The following is a 20,298-nucleotide window of genomic DNA, read 5'->3' on the forward strand; positions in this document are numbered from 1 at the left end:
AAGTTTAGAAATTGCATACATGGTGTGTGTGTGTGTGTGTGTGTGTGTACGTGCATGGTCAGGAATCAGACATCATCATTTATTGATGCCATAGCAAATGGTAAAAAGACAAAGATGAATAATGTCCCTAGGTTGTAGAAACTGCTTCATGACACCTTTTCACTTTCACACTCCCTCCCTCTCCTTCTGTCTTATGAAGTCGGTTAGTACACTGGAGCATCTGGGATCTATTGAGACCACCAAGGCAAAGAGGAGTGCTATAGGGGCAAAGTCTTTGATTTTACTGTCATGGCAGCTTATAATGATTAATGCCTGGACTTTGGGGTCACTCTGTGTTATTATGAGGCCCATAACTTCTTGCTTCTCTTCTACTGCTAACTGTTATGTCTGCAAATATACATGCAAAAATAGACATGTCCCTACTTAGTTCAAAATGGAGAGTGATAGATTGTAATTTATTGTACTATAGAGCACTTTTATAGACACAATTTATTTCAATTTATATTGCCAAATCACAACAGCAGTCACGTCAAGTCAACAATCAAACCATCCCTTTCGAGCAAGCAGTTTGCAACTGTGGGGAGAGACCTGTGTAAGAAACTTGTGCTCAGAAAAGCCATCTGTTATAGCCTGTTAGGAATGATGGGAGCAAAACAGGACCCTTACTGATCATTCAAAAGGGTTTAACATAGTTTTAGGCTTTTGTGCTGTGCCCTGTGTACAAATACAAGTATAAAATAGAACAGCAGAAAAGACATATGGGGGAAACATCTTTTAAAACTTGACAGAATTGTATTTCTATATGTAGTTAGCGCAAAGGTTTTCATTGTAGCATTACTATTATTTCTTACTGCAGGTCTAGTTGCAATGAATGTGATCTGACCTTTAGCTGTAGAGTAATACTGCCTGTTGTTTGGATTCCACATGTAAAAATGTCCAAGTTTTGGCCATAGCCTTTCCTATAGGACATGGGTCAAGAAGACTGCCATCTCCCAGAACCAGTGAGATGAAAGACCTTTAACCCTTTAAGACCTACCATAGAACCAAGTCCACCAGAGCTTATATTATATTTTTACATGCTGTGGAGCCATTTCTGGGAGCATTTCAAGTTGCTATACATCAATACAACCATTATAGCCTAAAATGTAATAATATGTCTGCATTAAGTGCGTAGTAATTACATAAATTGCAAAAAAAGTGCAATAAACTACAAAAAAATTGAAAATCATTTTTGTTTTTTTAACATATATTTCTAGTTAGAGAAACTTAAGAGGCTTATCCCTCAAAACTGTAAATACAAAAAAATTGCACAAAATAGTTTCCCACCACAGGAAATTTATTTTGAGTGTCTTCATAGTTTTATTTTTGAAATACACCAATTTGTATATACTGCAGGAAAAACGAAAATAAATATTATAATGCAAATTTGCCAAAAAAGCAGCATATGCATCAAAATAAACTATTTCCAGCAGTGCAATATGAGTCCTAAGCATCCCAGAAACCACACAGAAAGTCATAAAGTCAAACATAACTTTTAAAAACACCAGTATAGGCTCATGAGGCCCTGATTGTAAAAAAAAAACTACATTTCTGCGAAAATGACGTCACTTCCGGTTTCGGGCAGGTCATGGCGGACATGCAAAAGTTCGCGCTGACGTCTATTCCAACGGGAAGTGTTATGAACAGCTGATCGGATCAGTAAAGTGTGTTTCTGGAATATTATGTTTTTGTTGCTGCAAGTGCTTTTTATGCAGTTTTTGCAAAGCCATATGTGGAAGGAAACCATGACCTAGGACAAGCTGATGGCATAAGATGTAAGTACAACTCCTCCGGTTTCATATGCAAAAAAAATTATTGCGCTAGCTCACGTGGTTGCAGAGCTACCGGGATTTAAAAATAGTTACGCAAAACAGAGCGTGCCCGCTCCGACCGGCTTTAAAGGGTTAAAGTACACAGTATGGAAATACAATAATACAGTGGGTATTTTTAGTTTACCCTCGAAGGGAGGGAGTATTTAATTGGTTGGATTTGGTGTTTTTTCTGTATATTTAACTATCTGTTAGCAGTCTGGCATACACAGTTTTCAAGATATCACTTTATTATTTTTCTGTGATGACAGAAACTGATAACAGCTTGAACTGATTTAATCTTGGTGAAAATTGGGTCAATGTCATACCAAATATAAATGTGTCAGATTCAGCCCACTAGCCTGAGGACCTTCTGCCACTACTTGGTTTGGAGTTGGGTGAGTCGGTGTGTTGCGAGCTGGGTGAAGAATCCCCGGGAGGAGGAGTATCTGTGTGAATCTCTGCTTGTGTTTTCCCTAAACTGCCTTCGTGACCCTCGGAACCCCGTGGACCTGTTTCTCTGCACTTGTAGATATGGCACTTGGTGTTTGTGTAAAATAAACGACCTAATCTTGTGATTTCAGTCTGCGTTTAAGTCCTTCCAGTGCCCGTGACAAAACCAAAATACATGGCCTTGGGGGACATGAGTACCTAGGTTGGCGAAGGAATTGATCTTAACTTTCATTATTAGTGGCCGACCTTAATTTTTTTTTCAAGAAACCATATTGAGTAATAGAGACACTTTATATTTTTCAATACGATACCCTATGATGTCACAATGATGCTATAACGCTTTGCAAAATAACATACGAACATATGTAAAAAAAACCCGCATCTTTTTACAGCTTATAGAAGCCAAAGATTTCAGCCAATTCTGTTGCGATTACATGGGTAAAGATAATAAAATGCATAATTTTAATATGCTTCAAGTTCATAGGACAAATCACTTTGTTTGAGGTCTTTAAAACATTATTTTTTCAAATATCAAAAATATTTTTAACATTATATAACTTCACAATGACAATGACAGATTAATATCAGTAACAATTTCAGTTCAATTCAATTCAATTTTATTTATATAGTGCCAAATCAATTGATCGATGGCCATGAGTACCATTCACAGAGAGTTGGGGAATGGCTGCAATCACAGCATTGTAAGATGTTGAAAGATGTAGCCTTAGGCTCCCTCTCCGATTCACAGATGGTCTTTTCTTTTTCACCTACACCACAAGTCAAACGTTTGGACATGCTTTCTCATTTTTTCTTTTTTTTTTCTTTACTTTTACCACTTTGTAGATACATATTGAAGACATCAAATATATGAAGCAAGATGGAATTATGGAATGGAACTATGTAGCAAAGAAAAAACTCTAAATATGTTTTATATTGGCTATGGAGCCGCGGATCAAGATGGCAGCTTAAAGTGGTTGCTCCTTGTAGCCTGCATTAAAAACCCAGAACAACCCAAAAGTAGAAACTTAAACGGTATTGGAAAATGTCAAAAAAAGACTAATCTCAAGGACTGGGATATTTTCACCCAAAAACGCGGTTCCCAAAAAGCAGTTAAAACCTATATTTTGGCAACACCTGAAAACAACGAGGGAGCCGCTAGTGCTAGTAGCATGAGTGACCTTAGCATGGTGTTAGCTTAACTTCGGTCACTGAGCTGGACAGCATAGACGACCATCGTTTGCTGCTTTGGAGAAAAACATGACGGACGTAAAACGAAATGTTGCTGCAAATGCTGCACGACTGGAGGAAGCTGAAAACAGAATAATGTTGGCAGAGGAGCTCCTGGAAAAGAGTGTGGCCGATCTCAGCAACACCATGAAGTGAATATCCTACCTGGAGGCAAAAAACTACAACCTGGAGAACCGGGACCTGTTTGGCCTCCAGGAGGGCGCCGAGGGTCAGTGGCCACTGCTGGAGTTTATACGGGAGATGTTACTGCGCTGGCTTGAGACCGGCAGGTTGTTTATTATTGATAGGGCTCACCACACCCTAGCACCTACAAAGCCAAACCAACACAGAGCTGTCCTTATCCGATTCCTGAACTTCCAAGATCAGGAGTTTGTTTTCTGCTCCACAAAACAAAGTAACATCGAGCACGACAAACAACAACAACAAATTCTTTTTCACCCAGGATTTCTCAGCTGAGAGCCGAGTTCAACGTAATCAGAAAAGTGTTCGCCGACAAAGGAATGTTCCGCAGTTTTCAATATAATCCATGCAGGATGAGGATCCTCCACGATGGGAAGATACGCCTGTTTTCATCTCCAAAGGAGTCCAGGGATTTCCACCGTAGTCACATTATATAGGACTAACTGTAGCGGTGAGCGTTTCACTCTCTAACATGCAGAATCAGCTGCTCATAATTAATAGATGAGCTGTAAAACGCTGTGTTATAATATTTGGCTTTTTGCTACTCACTGACTTGCCACGTTATTGGACACAATTTTTTTTTTTCTTTTCTGGACTTTGTAGTAGTGTTATTAAAACGTAATGGAAAATTCTCAAACATTACAAATGTAGTTCTTTGTTTGTTGTTTTATCTCTTTCTCCCTCTTGAACACAACAATGTTACCTACTTTTGTTAAACTTCTATTCTTTTAAGAGGGATTCTGTAAGTCACAAAAAGGACACGACCACAGAATTATTCTAATTTAGCGGCTAGTCTGATAGGTTAACATGTTCATATGGGTTTGTTATATTTATGTTTTTGAATATGGTGTATGCACGGTTGACGGACACCACTGTTGCTTTTGAAGTTGGTTTCTTATAGTTCAGCTACTCCCCTTTATAGTGGAATAGCACAGGCCCCTAGTTTACTCCTCTGAGTAAGGGAAGGGGGGGACTTTCCGTGTTATGGGTCAATGCCAGGGTTTTTTTTCCTCTATTTATTTCTCTTTTTTACTTTATTCAAAACTTACTTGTCACTTTTGTTTACTCAGCATCATGTGTTATTATATTAATATTACAGAATAAAAACTCCAAGTATGGACCAAATAAATACCCACAATATCTCTGACATAAAAGTTGGAATGTTAGGCGTCTCAGGAAACTAATCAAACTGAAACAGCTTATAAGCAGGATCAAACAATTGAAATTAAAAATAGTGTTTGTTCAAGAAACACATCTGACAGACTGTGAACTAAAGCTTGTGAAGAACAGATGGCCTGGCCAGGTGATCCACGCATCATACAATAACTATGCGAGAGGTGTAATTATTTTGATTCATAGAAGCATACCATTCCAAATGATGAAAATAATAAAAGACCCCAGTGGTAGGTACGTAATCACTCAGGGTATTATCCTTTCTATTACTTTAAACTTGGTGAGTCTGTATGGCCCAAATGAAAATAAATTGATAAACAATAGATCTCGTACAATGCGATAGAAGGTTTGGGTATCTGCCCAGTCAGCTTCTTCTTAGGCTTCCATGCCTTTAGCTTCGATCCATTCACGCTTGCCACGTCGCAGCTGCATTTGACCTGTCGGGCAAGGTAGGTGGACATGGCCCTCTCATGCTGGTCTGCAGGAGCATGCGGGTCGGAGGCCACCTGGCTTTCCGATCAAATTTTATAAAACTTTCCAAGACAAATTAACAATTCCACTTTTTAACATGTATGAAGAAGTGTGTCAAAATGAGGCTCTTCAAATGTAAAACATAAAATCAGACTAAATGTTTTTTTGATTGATTAATATAAAAAAAACATGTTTGTTAAATTTAAGAGTAAAGAGAGAAATTGTCTGTATTACCCAAATTGTATTCAAAATTGAGCCACACTTATGGAGGTCCAAAATTCTTTTCCTGGTGTTTTGGTTGATATCTCTTGATTTTCCCACATCAAAGAAATGGACTCTGTGTTTTGGGGGTGCCTTATATGCATCCACAGGTGTGCCACCATGGACTCTACTAACCTATCAGAAGCTTCTTAAGCTCAGAATGGAATCGTCTGGAGTTTTCTTATTAATTAACAATACACTTAGTGTATATGTACTCCTATATTTGATGAAAGTGATAAAAAATAGACAGCTCTCTCTCTCTCTTTATTCTGACATTTAAGGCAAAAGTGTCGAAGCTTCAAGGTGAAGGGACACTAAGTCCTATGATCAGATGGGTTAAATAAAAGTGCCGATAAAAAGTCTCAGCCAGCATTGCTCTCACTGACATTAGACCAGCAAGTTATCAAGCAAGAGACGTGAGAAAAGGGCGAGCATCTGATACACATGCACACTCTTTCCATATAAAACTCTGTGTAATGCTAAGTCTTAAGCTGTTCAGCACTTTGTTTGAAAGCACTAATAAATAAAGTTATCATTATCATTATTATTATTATTATTAAGTTAGGCACTCTCTCCCTTTTGGGAAGTTGGCTGTAGTTACCATTTACAGACTGCGGCTTCCTGAATGAAGGGGGTTCAAATACTTTTTTTTTTTTCAATTTTTATCATCCAATGCTTTAACCCTTTAAAGTCAGTCGGAGCGGACACCGGAATTTTTTTTGCATATGAAACCGGAGGGGTTGTTCTTACATCTTATGCCATCAGCTTGTCCTCGGTCACAGTTTCCTTCCACATTTAGCTTTGCAAAAACTGCATAAAAAGCACTTGCAGCAACAAAAACATAATATTCCAGAAACACGCTTTGCCGATCCGATCAGCTGTTTATAACACTTCCTACGTCCATCAGCACGAACTATCGCATGTCCGCCATGACCTGCCCGAAACCAGAAGTGACGTCATTTTGCGGAAATGTAGGTTGTTTTTTTTTTTACCATCAGGGCCTTATGAGCCTATACTGGTGTTTTTAAAAGTTATGTTTGACTTTATGACTTTCTGTGTGGTTTCTGGGATGCTTAGGACTCATATTGCACTGCTGGAAATAGTTTATTTTGATGCATATGCTGCTTTTTTGGCAAATTTGCATTATAATATTTATTTTGTTTTTCCTGCAGTATATACAAATTGGTGTATTTCAAAAATAAAACTATGAAGACACTCAAAATAAATTTCCTGTGGTGGGAAACTATTTTGTGCAACTTTTTTGTATTTACAGTTTTGAGGGATAAGCCTCTTAAATTTCTCTAACTAGAAATATATGTTAAAAAAACAAAAACGATTTTAAATTTTTTTGTAGTTTATTGCACTTTTTTGCAATTTATGTAATTACTATGCACTTAATGCAGACATATTATTAAAATCTGGGCTATAATGGTTGTATTGATGTATATCAACTTGAAATGCTCCCAAAAATGGCTCCACAGCATGTAAACATATAATATAAGTTCTGGCGGACTTGGTTCTATGGTAGGTCTTAAAGGGTTAAGATATAATAATCATAAATAGAGTGTTTTGGCTGCTGATTCCTCAAGGTGGATAAGAGATGACAATGACAACACGAGCTTGACAACGCAGACATGAAACATATGACAGATTAAGACACGCAGACTTATCATGGCGAACTAATGAGGAACATGCACACTATAAATACATACAGGGAAAAGGGGACTGGAGATGAGACATGGACATAGGTAAGCACAAACAGAACATGATGGCTGGGGGGGAACACCTGTGACAGAAGGAATGGGTCACAAGGGGAAAACATGTAAACAAGAGGAGGATATGGGAGACAAAGACATTACTGAAACACATGAGGGCGGGGGAGACTTAAACACGGGGGGCAAAAACACAAGGGGAGTCTAATAAACAATGAACTATAGCGGCAACCTGGCAAAATAGAAATTAGCTTAAGATAACTAAATAAACTTAAACATAAACATCAAATTATAAGAAAACTCAAAACACTGGGTCACAGAACCCAGGATCATAAGAAACAAGGAAGCTGAAAACCTTTCAACAACCTCAGGAAATTTGGCTGTTGTATTAAAATTATGCTGAAAAAATAGGAAGTTGACCGCCTCATATTTATCATCAGTGGAAGCAGGTAGGTGATGGCCTGCAATGCCCCCCCCCCCCCCCCCCCCCCCCCCCCCCCAAAAAAAAACCCACAAAAAAACAAAATAACAAAAACAAAAACAGGAGCGGTACATGACGGCATACAGAGATCATCAGTGAATGTTTTTATATAAAGATGATGGGTGATGGCCAATCCAAATTCTTAGGCGTGTGTGTGTAAGCATGTGTGATATCAAGTCAAGCCTGGAATGTGAAGTTGTGTGGGGATTTGAAGTGGCTGGTATCTATTAACACTGTGTCAGTGAAGGCATCAGACAACAAACAAACTGTCTGGCTGTGGAAGCCACACACACACTATCTCCGACTGTGAAATAGGAGTGAGTATTAATGGAAGATGTAATTGGTTGAGAGAGGAAGTGGCCTAGGTGGCATGAAGAAAGATAAACAGAGGAGAAATCAGATGGGAGAAGAAATGTGGGAAAAATGAGAAAGTCTCCTCACCAGCAACCCTGCGTTGCCCATGACTCCACCCCCAAGGTGGCTGTAGCTCAGGAGGTAGAGCAGGTCATCTACTGATCTGAAAGTTAGTGTTTCAAATCCTGGCTCCTCCAGTTTGCATGCCAAGTGTCACTGGGCAAGATATTAACCCCGCTTTGCTGTCCGATGCATCCATTGCAGTATGAATGTGTGTTAATGTTAGCTAGGAAGCACTGAAAAGCACAGTGAATGGGGTAATGTTGTATAAAGCACTTTTTATTTGGGGGGGACAGGAACTTTACAACATGAACCAATATACAGGGGGTAACCAAGGGCTGTGTAAACTAACTAAAATTTAACTTTTAAACTTTTCCACAGTGCATCTCGCTCCTTTATATATGTCAATACATCGCTGCATGCTGTGCACATTCACCCACATCTATGTACATGTACAGGGTGGGCCATTTATATGGATTCACCGTAATAAAATGGGAATGGTTGGTGATATTAAAGTCCTGTTTGTGGCACATTAGTATATGTGAGGGGGCAAACTCCTCAAGATGGGTGGTGACCATGGTGGCCATTTAGAAGTCGGCCATCTTGGATACAACTTTTGTTTTTTCAATAGGAAGAGGGCCATGTGACACATCAAACTTATTGGTAATGTCACAAGAAAAACAATGGTGTGCTTGGTTTCAACGTAACTTTATTCTTTCATGAGTTATTTACAAGTTTCTCTTTGTTCATTGCCATTGACATGTCGAAGAGGTTGACCCGTGAGGAGCGGATCAAAATTGTGTTGATATCTGGTGAACGCAGTAACCGGGTCATACACTTTAACCATAATAACTGTTAAAATTCAGCATTTTTTAAGATTGTCCAATTAAAACTTTTTTTTTTCTCATTCACCTAAAATGTAAACAATAACCTCAGAATATTCAAAATTATTTTTCATGTTATCTCATATTTCCTAGGCATTTTGAAATCAAATTTATGTTGCTCATATTGATGAGTTTGTAATTCAAGTTACACTACCAAATTATTTATTGTTCAGATGAAAATGTAGTCTAAGTGTAAAGACAAAATCTCATTTTTAAATGGCTAAAAAATCAAAATAAAAAAAATAACATTTGTGGTTTTATGTTTAACTGCAGAACCAGTTCTAATGTAGAAAGGAAACATAGAAAATTACTTGAACACGAAAAGAAAGATGTACTAATCAGAAAAACTAACCCCAGTATCCCAAGTACTACTAACCAAAGTACAACAAGTGAACAAGATGCCCCGATAACCTGGTACTAAACGACTGCATTGTACTGCTAAAGAATTATTGTAATCAACTTTCAATTTTTATGTGTATTTGCTTTCAAAATGTAAAATGCTATTAAGATGTTTTTGTTTTACACAGTTACCATTAACCTTGATCAAAAATGACATCAAACCTTAGACTGTTGACAAAAATTAAGGATTTGCTTCAATTCAAAAGCATACATGAGAACATTTGAGTCTTTTCTAGCCACATTTTTTTGTTTCTTTGTTTCTTTTGTTCTTTTTAAAACGCCAAGGAATCAACTTTTGTGGTCACAAATGCTGCCATCGTCTTTGCATTCCATGCTAAAGGTTAAAATATGAACAAGTGCTTTACCAGTACTGAACTGAACTGTACTGGTAAAGCCAGCCTGACCTCACCTTAGAGGAAATAGCTATGAATTTTGCAAAGTGTATTACAAGAATACAATAATGAATAAAACAATTGCCAAATCCTGTCTGACAACTACTCGCTGATTATTAGCTTTAGTCAGACAAGTGATCCACTGGGTAATCTAAATCATTAGACTGTTTCTGAGGCTTTGTAGTTTTGGAGAAAGAGTTTTGTTTCCCAAACCAAGCATTACTGTTTGAATAAATCTGAGTGTATGTGCCATGTACTTTGGGTAATCCAAGTGTAAAGCATAGGTAAGTCCAAATAATAGGCAAACCGCCTGAGGGAAGTCTTTAATGTTGTCCATGACCAGATTTCCCTCAATGACAATGGCAGTGGAGGTACGATGGAGATAGACTGAGCTTGAACCCTGCGGGGGATCGTCTTCACTCAGAACAGTCAGCACACCAACTGTAACTGATGCCAGGGCCTCATTGATCTCGGTATCCTGCAATAAAACACACATGCTGTCAGCACCAAGTCATGTTTGCTACCTACTACATTTGCTATTGATAAGAAAACTTTTTATCTTTGCTACTTAATATGCACTGAAGCACTGCTTCCAAAAAAGTACTGTACATGTATAAAAAATAAGCGTGAATGCTGATAGGTTTGTCTAGCACAGACCTATTGCTGGAACGCCAAGACAATTCTACTACAATGGCAAAAACAAGACACAAGTCACCAGAGCTCTTTGTGTTGCTCGTGCACGAGGGAGAGAACCGTGACGAGCGCCGTTCCTGACGTTCGAACCTCAGTCACTCTCAGTTACCTCCCCCGTAGCACTGGTCTTTATTGTGGTTACATGAATATGTATAGTCTCATTAACATATGACGTCTTACACAGGCATACATGTGAACAAAGAGTACCGTCTGTGTGTATGTGTAGGTATGCGTGTGTGTCAAGATGTTAACCTGTGAACGACTCCCCAAAGCTGGTGCTAGGAGCGCAGCGGTCCACCTAAACAAAGCGCTCTTATACTTAAGCAGATTTAGGCTACGTCCACATGTACACGGGTAATTTTTAAAACTGAGATTTTCCGTTTTCGTTTTAAAAAATAATCCCGTCCACATGTAAAGGCAGAAATGAAGGAAAACGCTGCTAGGAACATGCCAAAGCAGCAGGTGGCGATATATTCCTAACCGTGTAGAAATGTTGGCCAATCAGAAGTCTAGAAGCCTCGGTGGGAAAAAGTAAACAAAGCTGGGGCATAGAAGCAGAACCGAGTCGTATGTGTGGAGGGACAGTAACTGTGTGTGTATATGTAAGCATTTAAACACTGCAGAGAGAACAAGTAACAGTAACAGTATTGTAGAAATTCATTTCACCGAAACAATAACGTGGCGCACAGTGTGACGTCAAAAAATGCGCACACCTTTGACGCTGCGTTTTCTGCTTTTTTCTCGTCCACACGTAAATGCAAAAACTGAGTTTTCAAAAATTTCCACCCTGGCCGGAGTTTTTAAAAATCTCAGTTTTCAGTGACCGAAAACGCCGTTTCCGTGTGGACGAAAGGTGCAAACGCATAGAAAAACCCGGGTACGTGTGTACTTAGGCACAGAGTAGGTGTCCTCCCATAGTATAGATCAGAAAGAGAAGGTACGACCTTTCTCATGACCCCAGGATGTGTGTGCATGCCAGAACACTCTGGAAGGCACACAGAGTCTTTGCAGACTGCTAAGGATCAGACCTCTATCATCATACAATTGATTATATACCTCAAAGCATATATGAGTATATATTTCTAAGCATAAATAACAATCCAACCAAGTATATTAAACAAAAGCTACACATTTATAAACATGACCACTGGCCATTCCCTGCAATCTAGTTTCTCTGACATTACAAAGTAATTCCTTACTTTTTATTTAAATATAGGCTGTTTTCATACCTATCTGTTAACGTGCAAACAAAATATTTTTCTGTTCAAAAGCTAAACAGTACAACATATACGGTATAAACACAGCTGCATTTCTAAAGTGTTTGTGTTAGTAGTGGATATGATCTTTGAAATGGAGACGAAAGCATTGTTGTGTGCACATACTTACAAAGCACGTCTTGTAAAATTTAGTGGCGTCATCACCAAGAATGATCAGAATGCCTTTTAGGACAACAGAACGCAGTGCAGTGACATCTTGAGTCTAATAACAGAATAGAGAAAATATTAGTAAAAAGAAACAATTTTGCCACGATGAAAATAGTAAAATTTCAATAAGAAAATACTCACAAAACCAGTGATGTCCTGCAATAGCTTGGTGAGTTTCTGCCCAGCAGTTCCTTTTTTGGACTTGAATATTTCAATAAAACGTGGGGTGAGCTGGTCCAAAGTCTCCCTCTAGGTTCTTGCTGGTAATTCTCAGCAAATATCTTAAAAAGTAGGAAGGAAGGAGGGGTAGAGAAAAGAGCAAAATATTTGGTTATTGTATAATGTCTTCCAGCAGAGACTAGCAATTAGAACACTTGGTGACAAAGGTAATACTTTCCATCAATAAATCCTTAAGGTTCTTTAAAATAATAAGTAATGAAATTCATCCTATAAAGCTAATGGGAATTATGGCAATTCGGCTTTGTCTCTTGATACAGTCATTCGTGCCCCATCTTTCATGAAGGCAAGATCTCCCTGTCTAAGTCTGTACTCAACATCTACTGAGAAATTGGGTATATTAAAGAAGTCTGTTCTCTTAGTGAATGTGATGTCCCACAAGCTGACAGGATCTCAGTGTCTGCTGTGCTGCACTCTGTCTGATGATGTGTTGGGTGATGAATCACTTCTTAGATTAAGAGTGATGAGAGGGAGGATTTTCAGTGTTGCTTTTTCAGGCAAGTCTCCTATTTCAGTTAAACTGCAGAGGGCATTATTGAAGTCTTCATCTTCATACTGCAGTTTAAAGTCATACTGCAGCGACAGTTGATTCTTCAACTGATCTTTCAGGTCTTCAATAGAATCTGGTCTCTTACTCAACATCAACTTTCTAATATTATCATCACTGATGACGACTCTGAGCAACATTCCTCGGTCCATATTCAAGTGATCCTGAGAAAAGAGACATGTATGAAATACATTTAAGTTACTGTCACTCAACATAATATGTACCGCTTGAGTGTAATAAGCTGTCTTCCTTTCACTTTGTAAAGTGACAGGGGGAAAGGATCATTCAGCTCACACAACTCAGTGACTGAGACAGTGGACAAATGGTTGCCACAGAGCTCATAGGCTCTAAAATGCTCATGATACCATGAGGTCATGAGTCTGCAGACAAATAATATCTCAGTATTGATCACCACAATCTTTGTTATTTGTCTGAAATCTGGGAGTCCCGAGCAAGATCCAACAGAAACGACCATATCAGCACTGTATTTAATGCCATGCACACATGCAGAAGATGCTACAAGGACTGTGTTCTGCTGAGCATTCCTGTGAAAAAGATACTTCTGCACATTTTCAGGAAATGAATCAACCATCAAAGACTTTACTTTGTCAATTTCAACAGATGCCTTAAAATAGAGGCTGATGACAAATGGAGGGACATCATTTTTTGGTGCCTCATAGCCAAAGTAAGTGCTATGTTCTTGAAATTGTGAGCACAACTTCAAATTTGTGTTTTCCTTCAAAACACATTGTCCACATAGCAGACAATGGACCAAACTTTTGGATTAATTGAGGGTAGTGGTCAATGTAGTGGTGCTTTGGCCTTATTGTTTCATTCGGGAACACTTTTTGAAATAGATGTCTATGTTCTGCAATCTTGCAGTCAAGAAAGTACATGGTTTCCTCTGTAAAGCTTGCAGACAATGACAATTCAACTACATCTTTAAAGTTCATCAAAACCTCCCAGGTTTCATCCACCTCAGGAATGCGATGACCAACTAGTAGTGGCAAAAGTCGGAGAAGTGTCCAGTTTTCATGACCATTTCCTCCAATTTATCGCTTGGAGTAAAAGTTCTTTGTGATGAGCTGTGGTTGATTTGTTCTGTCTGAAAATGCATATGGAAATTGTTTGATTGCCGCATTCAAGACTTCAAGAGTGAAATATCCTTTTGATATGAGACCCTTCAAACACAAGGCTAATTCAAGTGGAACAACACCCTCAAGGAGATCATGCAAAAGGTCTGGAGGGTACCCATCAACAACATGAAAATGTTCCAAGCTTACAGTAAGAGGGCAATTTCCTTTCACACCATATTCTTGAGACATGGTAGAATCCTCCAAAACGTCAAGTACATGCCTGGCATGACTTTCTTTAGTTCTTGGTTGAAATGTGCCTGTCCGCACTTCCTTGAGCTGAATTTCTTCCCGCTTTGCCATGCAGAATCTGCACATCCGACTGACTGTGAAGCTTTCAAAGAACCCTCCCAAAGAATGGGCAGCTAAATTGTCTGCTGCTACAAATAACACAGTGCCTTTGATGCTGGATCCTAACTGCTCAACATATACACCATGTTGCTCCAGTGAAACTAGGTCCTGAACGAGAGGGTGAAGAATTTCACTATAGCCGTATTCTTTGATGTAACTGACCTTGCAGAGCAGGGCAAGCTGAATAGAGTGAAGAGACGAGCGATATTTAGGGTGCAAATTGCCAAGAACCCAGTAAATGGCACAAAGTTTGTGTTTTCCTTTTGAAGTTCCCAAGGGATTAGCAACCTCAAAGCCATCAATGTACAAGGAAAGAGTTATTCTGAACTCTTCTTCTGTCAAGAGATGATTGTCTTTGAATTGAAAACCATCTTTGTATGACTTGTAACTCTGTCACATTTGACTCAGATCACATGACCTTATCCAAGATGTCCCTATTGTTTAGAATTGTCTGCAGCATTTTCAGTATAGGGACATACAGAAATGTGACCTTGTATTTTTTCACCGTATACTCAATGGGCATTACCACAGGAAATTCTCTTAAAATGTATGCTGTTCGCTTGCTGGTAGTTGACAATGATCCTCTACTAGAAGTGCATTTCAGGAATCCATTATTAACAACTCCTTAACTATCTCGTTCACTAATTAGTCATCAGACTGATGTAGTATTCTTTGAATTAGTGATGGGTCGTTCGCGAACGAAATGGCTCTTAGAGCCGGGTCTTTGACGTGAACGACACGAGCCGTCTCCTTATCGCGAGCCGTCACGTGCATTTTTCTTTCTCTCTCTCTCTCTCTCACTTTTTTTCCGCTTCACTCAGCACGCGAGCCTTGTGCTCTATGCTGGGCAGAGGGGGGAGGGGCGGTAGTTACACTCAGTAGCACAGGAACAGAGCCAGAGGGAGAGAGAGAGAGAGAGAGAGCCAGGGTCAACAAGGTCACATTAGAAAGGTATAGTAATCATCCACAACTATTTTCAGTTGCAGATGATAAAGGATTCAGAAAGTTTATTCATGCAGGTCCATATGACAGAGAATATGCATCTTCTTTTTGTTTTCAGATTATAATTTATATTTAATTGTGTTGTGGTTTGCAGTGTTTTGTGTTGTTTCACTTTAAATTTGTTTAAAAGGAAAAAGCTGAAAATTTAAATAGTTAAAAGTTGAAATGTGAATAGTTGAGTTTTGTACTATATGATTTATTTATTACATTTTATGTGGAGTGAATAAATAAAAGTATATTTACGGTGGCCCCTACAGACAAAGCACATACAAACTCCAAAACACGTAAAAACTCAAAACACGTACAAAAGACAACAGAAGTGCTCCAGGATGCTAAGACGCAGTGTTGAGCTTTTGTTACCTAGTGGCTACACAAGCCAGCAAGTACCAAAGGATTTGGTGTGTGGTAGTAACAGGTAAATGAACTTTTTTTAAAATTATTTGAATAAATATGAGTGCTTGTGTATAAATACACAAACAATACACACATGCTTTCAATTGTGTAATTTAAGTGATCTAGTAGCTCTGCTTTGGAAGTTCAGTTCATGCTAGAAATGTGTTTTGGAGTTTGTACGTGTTTTGTCTCTCGGGGCCACAGCATATATTTATATATAAACATATATAAATAAAACCACTTTTTTTTACATTACTAATTCCTTTTGTGCATAATTTTATATTATTGTTAATAATAAATTAATTAAAGCAACAAAACAACCTGAAGAGCCGGTTCGGAGCCGAAAGAGCCGGCTCTCTAAAAAGAGCCGGAAATCCCATCACTACTTTGAATAGAGGAATGGATTAATGGCTGTGACAGCAAATGAATTTGGTTTATCTGCTCTATAACATCTTGCAGGGCAGTTTCGGAGTTGTTAAAAATCGAGGTCATTTTCAAGAACAGAGCAGCTACATTATGTTCCAACTGTCTCTCCAAATCTTCTACATTTTCATCAGATGTTAATCTGAATGCCGTATCAGCAGCATCAGAATCACTGTCCTCGGGTTCAACAGTCACAGTGTCCTCAGGTCTATTAGTCCAAGGCTCCTCTGAGACATTCTCTGAAACAATTTGAGATTTGAATATCATCTCACTGTCAAGCTTATGCTCTTTTCTTCTGTTTGCATTGAAGGTGGAATAAATATTGCTCTTAAAGTTACAGCCCTGATATGGACAACTGACTTTTTGCTTCAGCTTTAAATGTCTTCGCAAATGGGTGAAAAAGTCCACTTCATTGCAAGGCTCCACAAAGTCACACAGCTGGCAAAGGAAAGTAATTTTCCTCCCTTTACCTTCATCCTTTTGGGCATGCCACATTGATAGGTGTACCTTGAGTGCATTAAAAGATTTAAATGTGTACAGACAGTCTTTATAGAGGCAAGGAAGTGGTGATGTCTGTGTTTGGATCCCATGTTTTAAGTGGTAATGCTTAAATAGGTAGCCTCTCTTTTCAGCACAGAATGTGCAATACTTACAAGTCCACTGCATCCGAAGATCTTGATGTACTTAATAAATCTGAAAAGAAATAATACCTAATAATAGCAGCTTGCTCAAAATCAAATAGACCATTAAAAAAAACAAATGATTACCTCAAAACTGTTGAGATGTGCAAATAAATGAGATGGCTCATTTCAAGTAAAATATAACAAAAGAAAGTATAAAGTTAATTAAATGTTCTAATAGTTAGAAGAAACAAAGCATGCATCTCTATTTTTGTGAGACTGAAAATTTAGAAATCCAATAGCGTGAATTAAATTAACAGCTGTTATTACAACTTTTACTACAGCTGTTACAAAAATACAAAAACATTTATTTTTTTAACACAATTTGGACACCTGAAATTGAAAGCTCAATGCACATGCAATTTGTCCCGAGAAGAATTTTACAGGTAATTTGACATTAGGAATTGTCCTCAAAGATATTTTTAGTTAAAGAAATACAACTGCAGATGTTTAAACCATAATTACTAGACATGAGTTTGCTCCCCTGCAGAAAAAGACTGATAAACGACATGAAACTAACCTTGTAGTGGGCCATAATAAACAAACAATAAATATCAATAAATATCTGAAAAGTACGCCTGTAAAACTTAGCCACATTTGCCTCCAATGGGCCTCTCACCCATTCCGCATCCACACAGCTCTGCCTCAGTCTGCAACCTCTTACATCCTCAGCTCTGCTCCTGAAACCCATGAGATTCAGCTCTGGATTTCACTTATTAGCTCGGACTAGTTCTCCACACAGAACTAGTCCTAATTTTTATAAAAATTTTAATTTTTATAAAGTTTTAAGTTTAACTAAAATAAAAATTACATTTGCAGTTGCCTTAAATTATCTCAATGTTAACTTATAAATGTTGACATTAAACTCAAAATGTTGAGGTGGGAAATACACTCAAAAATGTTTACATATTGCAACTCATACACTCATACACTGTGGGAAATAAACTCAAACTTTTTGATATTTTTTAACCTATAATGTAGGAAATAACACTTAAAATTTTCAATATTTAAAATCCAGTGAGAAATACGCTTAAAAATAATTCTAAACTGTTTGCCCAGTAAATTACAATCAGCTAAAAGTGTTAGAAAACATGAAAATGACAACACTGACAATTTAACAACTTTTTTTATTCAAAACAATGTGCTTTTAAATAGGCACAAATAACGGAGCTCACTCATAACAAAGTGCTTCATAAATAAAAGAAAAAGACTCCAAGGGTCTCCATCTCAATTCTAAAATTCAATAACATTGTCAGTATTAACAGCAATTACAGCTATTAGAACATTAAGGCATTTAACACTTACTGTACCTTGACAGCTGCAGCTCACTTTCTTGTTTTAAATACATAAAAAAAAGTACTGGTTTCCACTGCTGTACTTCATAGGGAACAAACATCAAGGCAGTGCATCAGGGTATTAGGCAACAGAACATTAAACATGAATAGTGCATGAACTGAACAGTCATTCATCTTAAATGTGAGGTAGAAGAGGCAAATGGTAAAAAATGGTTTAAAAAAAAAAACAAAACACACCAAAAAAAAACCTTCAATACTCTACGCTTAACGAGTTGTGTGATTCACCTGAACAAATTCTTCTGCATCAGTGGTTTGTTGTTGTTCTGATATCAAAAGTTTTTAAGGTAGACTGTTTTCTTTGATTTGGTAAATGTTTAAATATGCAATTGTAACTCTCTGGTGCCACCTTAAAACCTGTAGTCGGTAATAGGACATGATGTCGTCGGTAAACAGGAAGTAAGTCTGTGAATTAAGGAGAAGGCATGTGCAGCATGGTGGCCTTAGCCAGATAAATCCAGTGGCATCCACATACATCCTATGCCTTTGGTAGCATTGTGGGTATGTATAGACCACTTTCTTTCAAGTAAGTTCATTTTTCTGTAAGTTTAATGATAAAACCAATCTTATGCAGTTTACACTAGCAATCGCTTATGGAGCTAGTTAAAGGGGAATAACAAACGAATTGGAGGCATTCATTGTAGCAAGACTTGTTAAAATCATAATTTGATGTTTGTATTTGAGTTAAAAAGGGAAGTAATTCATATGAACGTTGTATGTTGACATATTAAAAAAACTGGGTTAATATATTTTCATTGTTATATATGTGCATGGTGAATAAGTACAGTGATTATGCCTTGTACTGTTTGTTACAGTTTCACCTTTCCCTGTGTCAATAAACCTGTGAACCGGGAATTGTGTCATCAGAGTTTTGATGTGGGGAAGGAGTTTAGCTGACTGCCCATCCATAGCAGAGGCAGTACAGTTGTATTCAAGGCACATCACAACCTTCTGGATACATGTGAATAAATGCTCGAGAGTCTTTGCGTATTGTAGGTCTAGTGCATAGAACCTCCCAAAAAGCAGGAGAAATGAGGTTCCAGATTTGTACTGGTTTATACAGCTGTACATAACAGGGAACAAACATCAGGTAGTGCATTAAGGTATTAGGCAACAGAACATTAAACATGAATAGTCCACAAAATGAGCAGTCATTCACCTTAAATTTGAAGTAGAAGAGCCAAAATGATTAGGAAAAAAACACACACAAAAAGAACCAACTACCTCAATACTCAGCTCAACAAGTAGTCCATTCTGAGGGATTCACTCATGAAACAAATCTTTTTTTTCAGCGTCAGTAGACGCCCTTTCAGTGGTTTGTTGTCCTCAAGGCACATCACAACCTTCTGGATAAATGGGAATGTAAGCTCAATTTCCTTTGGGTATTGTAGGTCTAGTGCACAGATGTACCCAAAGAGCAGGAGAAATGACTCAGCCAGATTTGTGGGACCATTCAAAAGTATTTCATCCTCAATGACAATGCAGATGCTTTCGGGACTGAAGAGGGCCGAATCAGTTGTGTCATCCGTGACAACTGTCAGCAGTGAGGTCTGGACCATCTGCTGACTGCAAAACACAAATAATACAAGAATGAGTTCAGCCCCTCAAGGACACAAATCATGCTATTGATTAGAGGTGTGAATCTTCAGGAGTCGCGCGTTTCTTTAGGATTATAATGTCAACGATTTCATTTGATATTGCGATACATCATGACGCATTACAATATTCTTAATTTGGGTTTGGTTTCAATACATATGTTTAAATAAATGTTTTAACAATAAATATATGTCAAGATATTTGTTTTTGTTATTTACTAAACATTTGTCTGACCACAACATGGCACCTCCCAAAAAAAAAAAGAACACTTGAATTTTAAAAGGCAGATGTTTTGTTTTTGTAAATAATCGTTCAACTATTTTTATGTTTTCTGGTTTATGCGTAACAATCTTCTTGCAATCTTATTCAACAATAGTTGATAGATAGGAGAAAACAAGTCAGATGAGGACTGTGTTGAACATCCTTCCTGATATACACCCTGGTTCTCCTTGAGTTCTGAGTGATGTCATATATTCGGCTGAACAGCTAGGCAAAGGGGTTGATGCAGAGGCCAGTACACTTACATCAAGTGTACTACAAGTCCTGAAGAAC

This window comes from Neolamprologus multifasciatus, chromosome 9 (assembly GCF_963576455.1).
Source record: "Neolamprologus multifasciatus chromosome 9, fNeoMul1.2, whole genome shotgun sequence".
In the NCBI taxonomy this organism is placed as follows: domain Eukaryota; kingdom Metazoa; phylum Chordata; class Actinopteri; order Cichliformes; family Cichlidae; genus Neolamprologus; species Neolamprologus multifasciatus.